This window comes from Pongo abelii, chromosome 3 (genome assembly GCF_028885655.2).
Source record: "Pongo abelii isolate AG06213 chromosome 3, NHGRI_mPonAbe1-v2.0_pri, whole genome shotgun sequence".
In the NCBI taxonomy this organism is placed as follows: domain Eukaryota; kingdom Metazoa; phylum Chordata; class Mammalia; order Primates; family Hominidae; genus Pongo; species Pongo abelii.
In genome coordinates, this window is record NC_071988.2 from 190,979,664 (window position 1) to 190,996,249 (window position 16,586).

At 44.6% G+C, this 16,586-nt stretch overlaps 1 protein-coding gene across 7 annotated transcripts in view; it reads left to right on the forward strand.

Moving 5' to 3' along the window:
* PALLD (palladin, cytoskeletal associated protein) overlaps window positions 1–16,586 on the forward strand; it is a 339,690-nt gene that overhangs the window by 233,288 nt on the left and 89,816 nt on the right. The window contains exon 1 of one of the 7 annotated variants that reach the window (XM_009240443.4): window positions 3,387–3,539. The exons of 5 other annotated variants lie outside the window; for them this stretch is intronic. The gene's annotated coding sequence lies outside the window, so the exon portion shown is untranslated. Of the gene's footprint in view, window positions 1–3,386; window positions 3,540–16,586 lie in introns of those variants that run through there. One more of the 7 variants, XM_054554690.2, reaches the window with a different exon arrangement.

Genomic DNA, 16,586 nt, shown 5'->3' on the forward strand with positions numbered 1-16,586 from the left:
AAGGAATGATTTGAAGGTTACTTTCACCCTTTCCACTTTTCTCCCCAAATACTTGGCGAATTGAGCACAATGTTTCATCTCAAAGTAAATTTGCATGTTTGAAGCCTTAGGCCTCTGAGCCAAAGCCTGTGAAGGTAAAGCCAGAGGTGCACACCCTAAAGCAGAGACTCTGGCAGATACAGCCAGCGAAGCTGGAGGGAGTTCCTTAAGTGTTGCTCCTGATGAAATAAAAGTTCATTGTGTATTTATTCTCTGCCCCGTTCATCTTATCTCAAATCCACAGAACGCTAAGTTTTAGTCAAGGAAGAATGAAATAAAAGTAATATAAGGAGAAGACTTGATCAGAATCTTCAGTGTTCAGAGGAGGTTGGAATATTCTTTTTCAAACTTGACAGAAATTCTCATCAGTGCTTCTACTGATACTAGTTTTAGCAATTCTGGGGCTTGTTCAAAGTGATGGCCAAGATGTATCCACACCTCCCACAGTTCATGTGTAAAACCTTCAAAGTTGCAAACATTAGAATAGTCAGTGTTTTGCATCAGTGCCTTAAATCTTCCTGGATTTTGGCACTGAAAAGTGAAAACTGGTCCACGCGCATGCATCTTTCCGGACACCTGTAGTTGGAATAAGGCAGACACAGAGATGACAGATCTAATGGATCATCCTTCTTTTGCTGCCTCTTCAGAGTAAAGGAAGTGCGTTTGTTTTCTCACAGCCAATCAACTCTCCAAGTCTCATCTACCCCACAGTCCCTTCCGTGGCCAGTAAACACTACAGGTGGTAATATCAGACTTCTGCTTTATTCTTTCTGCGCTTTATGTTGTGAAAGGACTCCTAAATCATAAAATCACAAAATTTAAGAAGCGTAACTTAAAAATCCATCAGATTAATCCCATTATTGTGGAAATAAGGAAGCTTCAGAGTCCCACAGTTAATGGCACAGATCACACGTCCTAACTCTCGTCTGGTGGCACTCTTTAGTCAGTGTCATATCACAGCCTGCAAGAAAACCCTGCTGCAGGCCAGGTGGTGTCATTGCTGCAGCCCTGAGGGCCATTTGACATGGGTGTAAACAAGCTGAGAATTCAAAGAAAGGTGAAGCTAAACAGGGAAGTACTGTTAGAAATATTAGAATAGGCAAAGTGATTTTCACTCTTTAAAGCTTGTGTCCCAGGACAATGAATTGTTGGACTATCACTCTCTCAAAAATGCAAGAGATGATAATGCTTTGTATTATCCCCAGAAACATGACTATGGTCAGTATATTGTTAGGTTAAAAAAAAAAAATAGGTTACAGGCCAGGTGCGGTGGGTCATGCCTATAGTCCCAGCACTTTGGGAGACCAAGGCAGGCAGATCACTTGAGGTCAGGAGTTCAAGACCAGCTTGGCTAACATGGTGAAACCCCGTCTCTACAAAAAATACAAAAATTAGCTGGGTGTGGTGGCAGGCGCCTGTTATCCCAGCTACTTGGGAGGCTGAGGCAGGAGAATCGCTTGAACCCGGGAGGTGGAGGTTGCAGTGAGCCGAGATCACGCCACTGCACTCCAGTTTGGGTGACAGAGTGAGACTTTGTCTCAAAAAAAAAAAAAAAAAAGTTATAGGCTGAGTGCGGTGGTCACGCCTGGGAGTCCGAGGTGGGAGGATCACTTGAGATCAGGAGTTTGAGACCAGCCTGGACAACATAGTGAGACCTTGTCTTGAACAAAAAAAAAATGTTTTAAATTAGCTGGGTATGATGGCACGTGCCTGTAGCCCTAGTTACTCAGGAGGCTGAGGTGGGAGGATCACTTGAGCCTGGGAGGTCAAAACTGCAGTGAGCCATGATTGCACCACTGCACTTCAGCCTGGGCAACAGAGTGAGACCCTGTCTCAAAAAAAAAAGTTACAAAATTGTATGTCAACAATGATCTAAGCTATTTTAAGTGTGTGTTTAAATACACATACAAAAGCCTGGAGGACTATACTTCAGGCAGCTAACAATTTATCTCTGGGAGGAAAATCACAGGGACATTCAATTTTGGTTTATTGTTTAAAGAACAATATTTGGTTTTTAATATTTTACAGACATCATTATTCATTTAAAAGTCAATAAAGATATTTCCGAGAGAGGAATAGACGACCTGGCTGAAGACAGCGAACCTAGCAATGCTAGTGTTAGATACCAGTAATGACGGCAGGATACAGTTACAGTACTAAACCATTTAAACAAGTGGTCTACTGGCTATTCAAAACTAGTTGGCATTTATTGGCAGTTACCGAGTGACCACGTTACTGAAACAGCCTGGCACAACAGTAAGTTCAGTAAATGGTAAATATTACCATTCGTTCATTCATTCATGCATTCATTTTGTTAACAGCTTATTGTGTGTGAAAGATTTGGTCCCAGTGGCCAAGGAGCACACTCTGGAAGGAGAAAGAAGATGGAAATTGTTGTGACATGGTGTGCCAACCCAGCTACTGGAGGATTATACACAGAGCCAGGGGTGTCCTTAGCTGATCTGGTGAAAGAAAAGTTGGTGATCTGGATTTAGGGCTAAGCCCACAATCTGTCACAAATTTTGCATAGAATATTAATTCTGGAACGAATGAGTCCAGTTCCTCTTTGAAAACACTTCTACAGAAGTTCCTGTGTAGATGAGCATGAAAATAAGTGACTCAGGGCCTCCAGTAGTTTATGAGCTAAGAGGATCATAACTCAGGATAGGATAGGGACTGGGTTCCTCAGATGTTGCTAGATCAAAGTGCTTTACTCTTCTCACCCTAAGGGCTCCTGAATTTAGCTATTTATTACACAGAACACAGTAAACTAATTAATGGAAATCTAAAAATTATCCTTCCTCTTCCTTAGAAAAGAAATATACTGCATGATGATTTGTGCTTTTCGATTTAATGTCACACAATCGTTTTTGCACTGTACGTGCAAATCCGTCCTCAGAGCTGGGACTTGCCCTCCCCACAGCCCCAGTCCCAGCCCCAGTCTCGCAGTTCCATTCCTTCAGAGCAGCTTCCATTCTACCGTGAGTTTTTATTGCTTTTCCCTAAAACGCTGCCCTGGAGTCACGTTTATTGGACACTCTTTAGTCTGTAAAGGAAAAAACACAAACACCGGAGGAGAATCATCCTAACATGCCGACAACATATCTATGGGCCTAAAAAAGTTAAATTCTTTCCCGTTATTAGCACTTCTCGATCGTTCCAGGAAAGCCCGATTTGTAACTTGGCTGCCCCAGGAAGGGGCCTGCGACCAGAAAGATGCAAAGGGCGGGACAAGGTTACGAGTGGGTGCGGGGAAGCCTCCCTAACCTGGGGGCCGCGTCCCTGAGCTGCGAGCCACGCCTCCTCTCTCCCGCCCGCCGCGCCGCCGGACTCTTATTTTGAAGGGCGGCGGGTGAAGGCTCGGAGCCTCCTGAGTCACCCGGCCGGCGAGGTATAAAGCCCGATACCTGCCCCGCGCCCGGCCCGCGGAGCCCGCTGCAGCTCCCGCTCGCTCCGGACGCGGAATCGGGCAGCAGCGGGAGGCGGCCCGGAGAGCCGAGGTAGGCGCGGGGAGTCGGCCCTGAGGCTGGTGGAAGAAATGTGTGAATTAAAGGGAGTGCAGCGTGCAGGGTGGGCCGCGAGTCGGGAGTGGAGGGCTCGGGATAGGGTGGGGGCGGGGAGGACAAGAGACTCGTCAGCGCACTTTCCACCCGGCCGGTCCCTTCCCGAGCCCTCTCCCTCCCCCGGCCCGCGGGAGCACAGATCCCTGAAAGCGGAGCTCCAGATAGGAATGTTTGCATCATCTTGGCAGGGCCGGGACAGGAGAAGATGCTCTGCTGCCACGGACGATCCCTCCCGCTCTCCTAACTCTACACTGAACACCTCGCGCCCCCCCGGCCCCCCGCCCCTCTCTTAGTCTTGGCCACGCTCCCTGAGGGGTCAGACCTGGGGTGGGAGGGCAGAGAAAGCGGGGCTGGCAGAGACAGGGGTGAGGGCCGGGAGGGGCGATGACATCATTCCCTGGCAGCTGGCGGGGAGCGGGTGGGGACGGAGGGGTCCCCCCCGACCTGAGCCGAGCCCTCCCCTTCCAAAGCCAGTCCTCCTTTCTTTGGGATGGTTCACCCCACCTGGGCGCCATTCAAAGAAAGTTTGCGCGTAACTCGGGGGGGTCCTTTCCCCGGCCGGGTGCTGTGCCCGGCCCGCAGTCGGTGTTTCTTCTGGGCCTGGGGGCGGCGTGGAGCCGGGGGCTCAGTCCCCGCAGTCCCAGGCCTTGGCCGCCGCTTTGTTCACGCCGGGCGCGGGCCGAACCCGAACCTCTGCTGCAGCACTGGCAGCGCGCACCGGCCACGCGTGGGTTCCCGGCCACGGCCAGGCCAACAAGGGAGGGTCCCGTGAGCAGCCAGGCTGGCCCTCCCGGGGCCTGGGTGCGCTCCCAAACCTGGAGCGCAGGGCTCTGGGCCGGTCCCGCCCCGGGGCTGGGGGCTTCCCGCCCGTTTGTCTCATTTTAACTTTTGGGGGCAGCTCTGTCTCGACTGGTGAGTGGTCCAAACTCCAGAAAGGAGTTTGTTTGGTCGCTTGAGCCCGGATTGAGGCTTGGGACCTTTGCTCTCTTGCTGGGGACGGAAGGGGGCGCGCTGGGCAGGAGAGGGGGCGTCTTGGTCGGGTCTCCCTGGGCTCGGGCATCTTCCCACCCTGCGGAGCTGGGTCTTGTGCTGCACGCCCCGAACAGGCCCGGGCACACCGAGTCCCACCGAGTCCCACCGAGTCCCGTTACTGGTCTTCAGGCGAAATTCCAGGACGGGTGTGCATTCATCAACCTGGGAGTCTCTAGGAGCCCAAGATGACTGGATCTACATTTTGATGCGTAATTACAGAGAAACTAGCACGAGAAAAGGACAGAGGGACCGACCCAAGTTTCAGAGACACGGAATAATATGATCCTGGTTCATAAGCCTTGAAAAGCTCCCCTCCGCCAGGTTAAGGAATGGTGTCACCAGCCTTGGCTGTGAGGATAATTTCTTGATTTGTGTTATGCAGGCTCCTGTCAGGACTGTCTCCTTAACTCCCACTACCTAAGGAAGAGATAGCCAGAGAATTGTCCAGGGATTTGGGTTTGGGTTGCTTCTAGAAAGACAGCATCTTTCTTGCTATTTTTTTTTTCATTCCCCCAAAACAATTTTTTTTCCCCCTTAGGACTTGGCAGACTTTGATTTAGATAAGAGGTTTGAGTTAATTTGATTTTCCCCATGTCTGTTTAGATCCATGGATATAGGAGATAGTTTGAAGCTAATGTACCCCTATGCCTTTGTGTGAGTGTAAGATTTATAACTTGAGAGAGGCAGTTAATAGCACATCCTTGAACCATAAACATATGAGATAGACAAGAGCTAGATAATAAACAGTTTTTCCCCTAATCCCTAAGCTTTACTTATTTTTTTTTTACTGATTCTTGTACTTTGTCGTTAGAAAAAGGAGTGGGGTTGGTTTCCCAGTGACCGCATCCATTAAGAAACTGGGCATGTACAGCAAGTAGCAAAATATGCCAACATCCAAACCATCTCTGGCTATGTGAAAACTTGGTGCCCTGTGTGAGGAGCATGGGGGATGGTTGGAAATAATGCAGCTTTATTTTTATTGTGATTGTTGGAATTCATGAATCATAAAATTCTGATAGCTGGGATGGTGCGGTAGCTCACCTGCTTTAAATAATGGAATAACTAACGGCCCAGTCTGTCCCAGGTGAGGACCATTGACTTAGTAAACAATAAACAGGTGTCCTACTCATAGTAGCCTTAGTGTCGCTTTAGTAGACCCTTATGAGGTCTAGATAGTTTTTAGTTGACTTTTAATATTTTTAAAGGTAACAATAGGCCGGGCATAGCGGCTTACACCTGTAATCCCAGCACTTTGGGAGGCCGAGGTGGGCAGATCACGAGGTCAGGAGTTTGAGACCAGCCTGACCAACATGGTTAAACCCCGTCTCTACTAAAAATACAAAAATTAGCCGGGCGTGGTGGTGTGTGCCTATAACCCCAGCTACTCAGGAGGCTGAGGCAGGAGAATCACTTGAACCCAGCAGGTGGAGGTTGCAGTGAGCCAAGATTACACCACTGCACTCCAGCCTGGGTGTCAGAGCGAGACTCCGTCTAAAAATAAAAAAATTAAAAAAAATTAAACGTCACCACCTTGCATTGTACTTGATCTTCAGAATTTTACTCTATTGTCTTAAGCCTTTAAACCTTTTTGCTCATGAACTATATTATTTGGACTACCTTTGAGGGTAGTTGCATTTTTGCATTTTTCCAAAATATTACTTTCCCTAGGTTACAGTAAACATTTGACTCTGTTATATTTGAAGCAACTAATTATTCCTGAAACATATAAAGCATTCCCTGGCAATGTTGATGGAGTTCATACTGCTCAAGGTGCTAAAGTCATTATTTCAAGGGGAAATTATTAGCGTGTTCCAACGGTTCTTAATTCTCCAAACAATTGTTGGTTTCCCCCCTTTCCAGATTTCTTTCACAATCATTGGGAACTATAAAAAGGTGTATTTGACATTTTCTTTTGTGTATATTTTCCACTTCAACAATTTTGTATCAAAACGTATGGCACTTTTTCAGCACTTACTTCAAGAGATCCAGATAAACACTGAGTAATCACAATTCACTACACTTCAAAAATTGCCTCCCATTCAGTATCTTGCAAATAATCTTCAAGTAAATGGGGAAAATAGACACTAACCATATACTTTTTTAAAATAATACATTAAAAGAGCACTAAAGTGTTCTTTGAAAGTGCTCCTGGTACTATATATGTATTGGCTTATTCTAGCAATGTTCTTTTGAGACACCATACAAGAAATGGTACTCGACCAGATTTGAGAGAAAGATGCAGAGAAGGTGAGGATTTGTTCCAGGGCCATACAGAGAGGAAATTGAGACACTCATTTCTTCTTAGTTTGGTCTCCCAGGTGTTTAGCCCTAGATCTCTTTGAGATTGCACTAATTTAAGGGATTTTTTAAAAAAAACAGGGAAGCTCTGTTATCAAATTTTAAGAGAGGATAAAGAATTAGAGATGGTAGATGAGAAATGTTTCATCCAAAGAACATGTTTGTTTTGTTGTTTTTCTGAGACAGTTTCGCTCTGTCACCCAGGCTGGAGTGCAGTGGCGTGATCTGGGCTCACTGCAGCCTCTGGCCTCCCAGGTTCAAGCGATTCTTGTGCCTCAGCCTCCTGAGTAGCTTGGATTACAGGTGTGAGCCACTGTGCCTGGCTCGAAGAGTTTTAATGAATAGAAAACAGTGGCCCATTCTTGTAGAAAAGACATGGAGATAAAATGAAATAAGGAGAGCCTGAGGTGTCAGGGAAGGAGAAAGAGCATTTTGAAACTGGTGGCAGGTACAGTTCTCTGCCTAACTCCATGGATTACTTAGGGCACAGATTTCTTCCTGCTCAGTCAGTGTTAGCTGCCTTACTGGTTATGTGCTTTAGGGTTGACCGTAATTGGTAACATAAGCCACTCCAGTTAGGTGAGCCTCTCTTCCTTGTGTATTTTGGATAATGACTACGAGGAAACAAGATGGAAATGTGGGATGGTTAGCTAATGTCAGTGCCGAGTCTCCCTGCTCAATGCGCGTTAGCCCAACTGCCAAAGCTCCGCCGCTATGGTAAGCAAAGATGGTGATTTTCACTTTGGCAGAGACTGTTGGAAGGCGTAATGGCTTATTTGATGGAAAAGATTTCCTGCTGCGGGAGAAGCTGCCATTTGCAGACAAGGTGTGTCAGCCAGAAGAAATGAGCAATAACCGTTTTCTGGTTTCTACTGGCAAAAGCTTTGTATTTTTTTCATATAGAAGTGTTAAAAATAGATTCATAAGAAAATGCACGAAACCAAGTAAAAAATACAGACACTGAAATTTCACCAATGAAGGGGAGAGAAGAGAGCTAACCTTTGTTGAATAGTTATTGCTAACCAGGTGCTTCAGTTCTCACAAAATGGTGTGAGGTAGGCCCGCCACATTAGAGAACGGGGATCAGTCAAACAGAAATGGAGTACTGCTGGAGCGCCACGCAGGAGACTCTTAAGCTTGGTGTTGACATCTATGACATTCGGATGCCTTCACAAGGCTGTCAAACCTGCAAAGTAGGCGGCCCTCAGCTTTCAGATGGGTTGTGTTCTGATTGTGGGTTTGTAAAACTCATTGCTGGGAACCCTGAACACACTTTTTTCACTGAAACTATGTCACATTTAGTGGTTTCTCAGGCCAGCCCAGAAATCATAGCTGAAGTATTCTGTCTTATTAATAGTACCATAGAACCAAACCACTATATATAACATGGTTTTTGTGGGAAAGTGCACTCAGAGCTCCAACTTGAGTTTTTGAAGGTTTTTAATTCCAGTTACAATGGCAAAAGGGACTCCACCTTCTCTCTTTTTCCATTTAAGCCCTGGAGGGAAAATAAAGGTACACAGAGATACATTTCCTTTCACGTTTCCTTATGCTAACAGAGACCCCACCCTGGACTGCAGAGCGATGGGGAGGGGGGATCCTGGCAGTAGCTGGCTTTGTGACAACAGAGAGGAAAGAGAAGAGGGGGAAGAGGACACAGGTAGCGGAAGAAGTGAGGTCTAGATGTCATCACCTACGGGACCAATTTTAAATGGCTTATCAACATGAGCTGCAGGCTGACCGACATCATTTCCTTACTAAACATCATTTTTTCTGAGAACTTAGTAACCTAGACCTAGACATTAATGTTACTTAGTTGTATGTTCAGTATTTTTTAAGTGAAGGTTAGATTTTAAATAGTCTTCAGTAATAGAAGGAAAGCACATATGTAGACATCTTATTTTTCTTTTTCATGCCAGTCTACTGAATGTCCAAACCAGCACCTATCGGTAGCTGAATAGACTCAAGGTAAACCTGGATGCTAATGGATATAAGATTCGAATTAATCATAGAATAGATACCGTTTGTTGAGTACTTCAAACCAGAAAATGTGCTAAAATGTTGAACACATTTTATGTCATTTAATCCTCACCACAATCCCATGTAGTGAGTACTATCAGCACTCCCATCTTAAAAATGATGAAAGTGAGATTTTAAGAGGGTAAGTAATTTATCAAGATCACACAGGTCAGAAATGGCAAGTCTGGGACCTCATTAATTCAACAAATATTTTTGGAGCAAGTCCTGTGGCCCAGGCTCTGTGTTAGACTCTGGGAGTAAAGCAGTGAATGAAATGGACAAATATGCCAAAATCCTTGCCCTCGTGGAGCTTGTGTGCCAGTGGAAAGAGACGAACAGTAAGCAAAACAAACTAAATAGCTAGTACCTCAGATAGAGTTATGTGCTATGTGGTAAAATAGATCTAGGGAGCATGAGGAATGCCAGGCTGGGGTTGCAGTTCAGGCAAGTGGAGAATACGGGCCAAAGGACAGCTGTGAGATAACAAAATCAGTCCAAGAGTACACACGCTATTGTTTCTCGCAGCAACCCATTTATGTTGTAACACCAAATGTTGAGTACATGTCACCCTCATCAGTCACTGCTTATACTGCAGCAAGTGACTGGGGAGGTATCCAAGAATGACTGGTGAAGGGCTTGACCTTTTCTATCCCAAGGTCAGAAAAGATGAGGACAGTTGTTGGAGGGATGTCCTAGAGCGGCTGGGGTTTTGTGCACAAGCAGAGGGCTTGACCTTAGCCAAGAGTGCACAGCTGATTCTCCTATAGCCCCGGAAAACAGGCGGAATCTGGGGGCACAGATTAGGGCTGGGTGGAAGGAGCAATGGAAGCTCGTGGAAGTTCTGTGTTGCTTCTGTTTTCTTAGTGGAATGGGGAGTGTGGTCATCAGTGGGGAGCGAGGGTCAGGGAGGGAGTGTGGGGCCGGGGGTGCAGTTTGAGGAGAGAGATGTGAAACAGTCACCTGGCAGAAAGGGAGCCTGAATTTAGCTGGTGCATTCAGGATCTGCCCATGGTCAAATTCTGACTCTTAACGTCCTTCCACAGTATATTGGAGATCAGAATTCTCTAGTTCACTTCTTGAGGAGAGAGATTATCTTCTAACTCCTTTTTTTTTTTTTTTTTTTTTTTTTGCTGTGTCATTTACTTGGAGCAGAGTCCTGCACTTACTACGTGTATGGTTAATTCCTATTGAGTGACTGCTATAGGAAACCTACACACTTGTCCAGAAATTTCATTTAAACTTTTCCATCCTAACTGTCACATTGTTCTCTCCCTTTTCTGAAATGCTGTGATGTTCATAGTTCCCAAAACAGCACTTGTATAGCAATTACTGTTAATTACTTCATTGAGTTAATCTCATTCCCATAACGGATTAAGTTTTAGACTAAGAAATAATTTTTTTTGTTTGAGACATGGACTCACTACCTTCACCCAGGCTGGAGTGCAGTGGCATGATCATGGCTCGATGCAGCCCTGACTTCCTGGGCTCAAGTGATCCTCCCACCTCAGCCTCCCAAATAGCTGGGACTACAGGCATACGCCACCATGCCCAGCTAATTTTTTGTATTTTTAATAGAGATGAGGTCTTGCCATGTTGCTCAGGCTGGTCTTGAACTCTTGAGCTCAAGTGATCCACCCTCCTCAGCCTCCCAAAGTGCTGGCATTACAGGCGTGAGCCACCACAACTGGCTAAAAATTCTTAATTGTATACGCTTTTGTAGTATTCTCTTGGGACTACCTAAGTCAAGCCTCATTCCCACCAGATGGTGCCCCTGTTGGGGGCAGTGAAGAAGCCTTCTATGTCTGTTTCATGACTCCTCCTTGCCTGGCACACTGTTGGCGCTCTGTAGGTAGTCAGTGGGAAACGGGAAAACCACTTGCGGTTAGAATAACACAAGAACTAGATATTGGTGATCTCAGCTGAGTGAGTGGCAAAGGAACTGATGAAGCAGGTGGATTCCAAGGCTAGTCAGGAGAGAGAATTGACTACACGTGGTGTTGGTGGGCTGGGAGGGGTGAGGGAGGAGGAATGGGAGGGGTGAGGGAGGGGGGATGAGAGGGGTGAGGGAGGGGGTTGCATCAGAGGTTACTCCCAGGGCTCTGCCAGACCCTGGGTAGATGGAGCCGCCGTTTACAGAGGTAAGGACGAGAGTTTAGTTTTGAACATTCCAAGTGGAGATGTCCAGGACACAATTATATACCTAGGCTGCCATTCTGGGAGGAGATCTGAGTGGGAGACCATGATTTGGGAATTATCACCACAGATGGTAATTAAAGCCTTGGGCGAGGATGACTTTGCCCCCAAAGAGAGCATAAACTAAGAAAATTGGGCTCTCCGTGTTTCCAGGTTGACTAAAGATCCTGTCATTTGACTAGGCTCTGCTATAGTCTGCAAAATCTGCCCAGGGACAGAATATTGAAGTAAATAAAGTGTATTCCAGTGAAATCACAAATAGATTGATTCAAAACTAGAGTTAGAAAAACTTGTGGTTTTTCTTGGTAAAGCCTCATTTTCTATTTGTCTTCATAACTATAAATGGATGTATTTGTGGGGAAGATGTAGATTTTTTTTTTAAATCTATTTTTGGCTCTATTAAGAGACAAAATGAATCCAAATGTATTCCATACTTCTCTCACATTGCACCATTTTGTTATGTAACAGAGAACGTTTGAGTACATACTGTCCACACCAGCAACTATAAATCTGTCCTGGCAAGTGACTGTAAGATACCCAGGAACAAGAGATAAGGAGCTCGCCTCTCCAGGGAGAAGCTTTAATTTGCAAGAGAGAGTGATATACAAGAACTTGCAAATGTCTTTGAAGGGCAGAAAAAATCAGCTAGGGCTAAGAAGGCAGCTGTCCAAGTTCATGATGTCTTGGCCCTTCTTTATACACAACCACCAAGAGTTGTCCGTTTGCAAACCTAGAAAAGTATACCCTTGTAATATCAGTTCATCTCCCGCTTTTCCAGAGCTACTCAGCAGCGTGGTGGATGCTTAGTGAAACGACCAGAGGTGTGAAGCTGCCAGACCTTTACCCAGATCAACTTCTTTGACTCAGGGTACAAATGAACAGCATAGTCTGACAGCTCACCTAAAAAAGTTATTTGGAATGATTTTATATTGAGAGATTTTTTAAAGCCTAAATTTAGATTCATCAAAGCATATCAAGGTTGAGATATGTGAAAGGCAGTGCTATATGGGAGGGTCAAGTTCCATTCATTAAAAATTACCAGGACATTTGCTGCTGTTTAGTAGGAGAGTTGGGTAGGGTAGATAACCTCACCTCCACTGTACAGATTTATTGATTTATTTATTGATTTATTTTATTTATTTATTTTTTGAGACCAAGTTTCGCTGTTTCCCAGGCTGGAGTGCATTGGCGTAATCTTGGCTCACTGCAACCTCTGTCTCCCAGGTTCAAGCAATTCTTCTGCCTCAGCCTCCTGAGTAGCTGGGATTACAGGTGCACGCCACCACGCCTGGCTAATTTTTGTATTTTTAGTAGAGATGGAGTTTCACCATGTTGGTCAGGCCAGTCTCGAACTCCTGACCTCATGATCCTCCCGCCTCAGCCTCCCAAAGTGCTGAGATTACAGGTGTGAGCCTCTGCACCCGGCCCACTATCCAAATTTTTAAGAATTAATGTGTATAAAAGTTGGGACTTTCCCAAGGTGAGTTGTTGGACCTGGATCTCCTGAGGCCAACTGTGTTTTTCTTTTCAGCACAGCAAGCATCCTTTGAGATGCGGAGTGATGTTACCACTTGAAAATGTGCATCAAGGGCAACTGCAGAATTTTCCAAAAGCTTAAGCACAGATGGCAAATCTGGCAAAGTCAAATTGAGAACACTGACTACATGTTCAGGAGGAAAGTTTTTAAGGGTAAATGCTTAAAAATCCTGAAGACCAGTTTATTTGGGAAAGCAATTCCAGTGGAAAAGTGCGGTTTGGTTACTGAGGGCACCGCACAGTGGCAGTTTCTACAACTTAGCCAGCTGCCCTGGGCTGGCAGTTGAGGAGAAAATGCAGCAGTGGGGTTGACTAGACACCTCAGCCACGGAGTGACAGTCACTGTGTTCTAGGCGCCATCTGACCACTCTCTGTCTGCTCCTTTTGTGGCTCTATAATGTCTGAGCTCCTGGGTAAGCTCCATGTAGCCTCTACAACTCTGCTTGGAGCTCAGTTTTCCTATGTGTTTATTTTGATTTTGTCTACTTATTAAGTTAAATGCAAATCTGAAAATGAAAGAATAATCACCTTGGACTCCTGAATGTTTGCCCAATGTCATTTGGCTCCCATTGTTTCCTGTCACCATAGCAGTCTACTGAAATCTCTCAGCATGTATTTCAGAATTACTCTGATAGTGAAAGATTTCCTATCCTATGTAGTCCAACAATTATTGGTTTATTATGTGAAAAATAAAGCAAGTATGTAGCATTTACAGAGTAATCCAGCTCCACTGTTAATACTGTCATTTGAAGAGTTAGCAAGGAATGTGATGAAGACTGAATATCTTGAAACAAAGTTTGGTTGTGCAGTTGCTCTGCTATGAATTGTGGGTCTGATTCCCCTCTTTATATGTGGCTTTTGGATTTTCTTCTGACCTTAAGGTAATCTGCTCCTCCTTCATTCACGGTGCTTTTAGGTTTGGTTTCAGATACAGCATCCCTTCTGCTACATTCTTTAAAGTTAAAAAAAAAAAAAAAGAAAAACAATTTCAATGTTATTGGTGATGGGCATTCAATTGAAATTACAAATCGGGAAAACATGACATTCCAGCTCACAGCAGTCTGATTAAAGGTGAAACTCTTATGAAACCACAGGATCTGACTGAACATATGGATCATCTTCTGGCAAGCTTAACAGACACCTGGTGTTTTCCTTGACCATCCAGAAATCTGCATCCTGTTGTAGATATCATGAGTTAATGACGGAGTCCAGTGCAGAAATGTTTCTGGGACTTGCAGGCCTCTTGCTTTGTGATACTTTATTTTATTTTCTGAACTGGCAGAGAAAATGGCTGTCACTCCAAGTCTATCTTCTGATGGGCTGGTAGCTCTCATTCAGGCCATCCACAGCCAGCTGCCTTTCCCCAGACAACCTACATTGCCTTGAGTCTTCTCTTAAAGCAAAAAGACTAGAGGAGAGGAGTGCTACTTCTCAGCCTTGCTGTCCCTGCCGTGTAAGGAGGTACTTAAAAGGCATTCCTATCCAGTTCTCTCTGTCTGCTCCGTCTTCTCTCCGTGCTCTCATGGAGTATTTGGTAAAAACATTTAAGTTGATGACTTTATGGAATATGATTCCCCGGTTTTGGAGAAATAAAAAGATGAATCTCAGACATCAGTAAGTGCCACATTCTAGTTCAAATTATAAGCCTGTAAATAATCAGTAAAACTATATTAGAAATAAAAGCTTCTCAAAAATCCCAAGTGCTCGTTACCCAAAAAATGATGATAGACGGTGGTCCCACAAATGTGTAGTTGTGTATATGTCATAGTATACGAAGGCCAGGGAAATACGTAGTGCCACCTGACCTAACCAGCTGTTAAGCATAATTACTGAGGTTTTGCCAGAAAGGAATTCTAAATGCAGGAACGTTTGCCATTGGTGGGCCACAGAACATGAAAGACTTCCCTGCAAACCTTTTGGAAAATTTATGCTAGTTTATATTTCAGGAGACAATACCCATTGGATATACTCTAATTTGGGAAACATGGGATGATTAATGAATTGGTACAACCTCTAGACCAGGGGAACAGAAGAAAGTTTGGCTTGCAAAACCACAGGCTCCACCTGGTCAGCAGCTTATCTTCTTTGTTTAGCTCAAGTTAGGAAAGTTTATCTAGTTTAAAAGGAGTATTTTAAATTTACCTTTGACATTTAATGATTTCAGATAGTTCTTGGACATCAGGATAAACGAATTCAGTGTAGCACATACGTAGTATCAGCATTCTATTGATTTAATGCTGCAGTCATAGTTGTAGCCCATTATTCCAGGTAATAATGATGCTACAATCAGAAAGTTTTCCAATTGTAGTTTTGATTTGCACAGTAGTAATTGCTGTTGCTATTTTCATAGGCAAGGAGAGTCCACACATGAATTACAGGCTTTCCATATTAGGCTTTTTGGAGACACAGACGTGGTGGTGATCGCATGGGGTATTTGAGAAAATGGAGACTAATTGAATGCAAAGGCTTCTGTGGGGCAAGCAGAGTAAAGAATCCAATCAAATGATGTCAGCCAAGGGTGGCAAGCCCATGCCCGAAAAACTGGCAGCAGCTCACCCATACCAAGCCACCTGAGACATTTCCTGGGCTGGAAACAATGTTACGGAAATTGAACTTCCCTGCCAAAGTTACCACACCTCGCCAAAGCCTGGGCACCTCTCTTATTCATGGGTGCCTCAGGAGTAATTACAGCTTTATAGCACATCTACTAAGAACTTTAGTGAAAGTGAAAAGGAGTCGGTAACCTTGAATTTTAGCAAACTAGCGAAGGAAGATGTGGGTGTCCTTTCCTCGTGCGTTAACAAGGATGCTGTTAGGCTGTCTATCTACTGTGAATCCCTACTTAGGAGGAAAGTCACGTATCTGGTTGTGCAAATCAAAGAGCTTTGACAGTTTTTTTGTTTGTTTTTATTTGGGTGCAATTTTTCTAGAAAACTAAATAACCTGTAAAAAATTAAAAACCATGATTGAGTGTGCCTAGAAATAAAGACTACACTTCACTGGCCTTTTTCTACCCAAGTCCAAGTGAACTGCTTTATCCATTTAGTCAATACATATTCAGTGATGCTGGTTATTTACAAAGTGTTTTATCTACATTCTGTATTAATTCTCAACAGTTTTGTGAGATCATTGTTTATCCTTGTTAATACACATATACGCACACAGAAGAGAGAAGTGGGGAACCCCACAAGCCTTGAGAATTTCAAGAATTTGTGGATTTCAGAATGGTTGAGTAGCTCAGAGTTTTTCTAACACTGAACTTTTCTCTCTCCAAGTCCCAGTCGCTCCTCAAAAACTGTGCCATCAGCGCAAGACCCTGTGATTTCTGTGGTATTCTAATTTTATCTGAGATTTATTAGAATATATGAGGTTGGAAAAAAAAGTTGTGCAACAGGAAATTGGACTATGGCATCCCACAGTGTATCTTCTCTGCCAACTTCCTAATAAAGGATGAACTCTAAATATTAAAAAGTTATTAAGACATACTTGAAAGTCTTTCCAAATGCTTTAAAAAGCTAGCAGACACATCCAGTATCATTTATTCAGCAAACATGTACTGAGTTTGTCCTGTGCTCAGCGTTCCCCTGAGTAAGTAGGACATTGACCAGGCCATCATGGGTTAGGCTTGGAAGGGAGGGGCCCAGATGCAGAATGAATTGATTAGTTCTGTGGGTGAAACAGATTCAGTGTCCTCTGAGGAGGGACTGACCAGCTCTGCCTGGGGCAGTAAGGAGAAGCTTCAGGAGAGAACCAAGAGCTGAGAATGGAGAGTTTGGTAGAAGGCTGAAGCTGGGTACAGAAGCTGGAGGGGGAGGGCTGTGTGTCTGGAGGATGGCAAGTGACTGGTGTGGCCGGAGAGGCACCAGAGCGCAGGAGGTGAGGGAGGCTTTACCAGCTGTGGAAGGC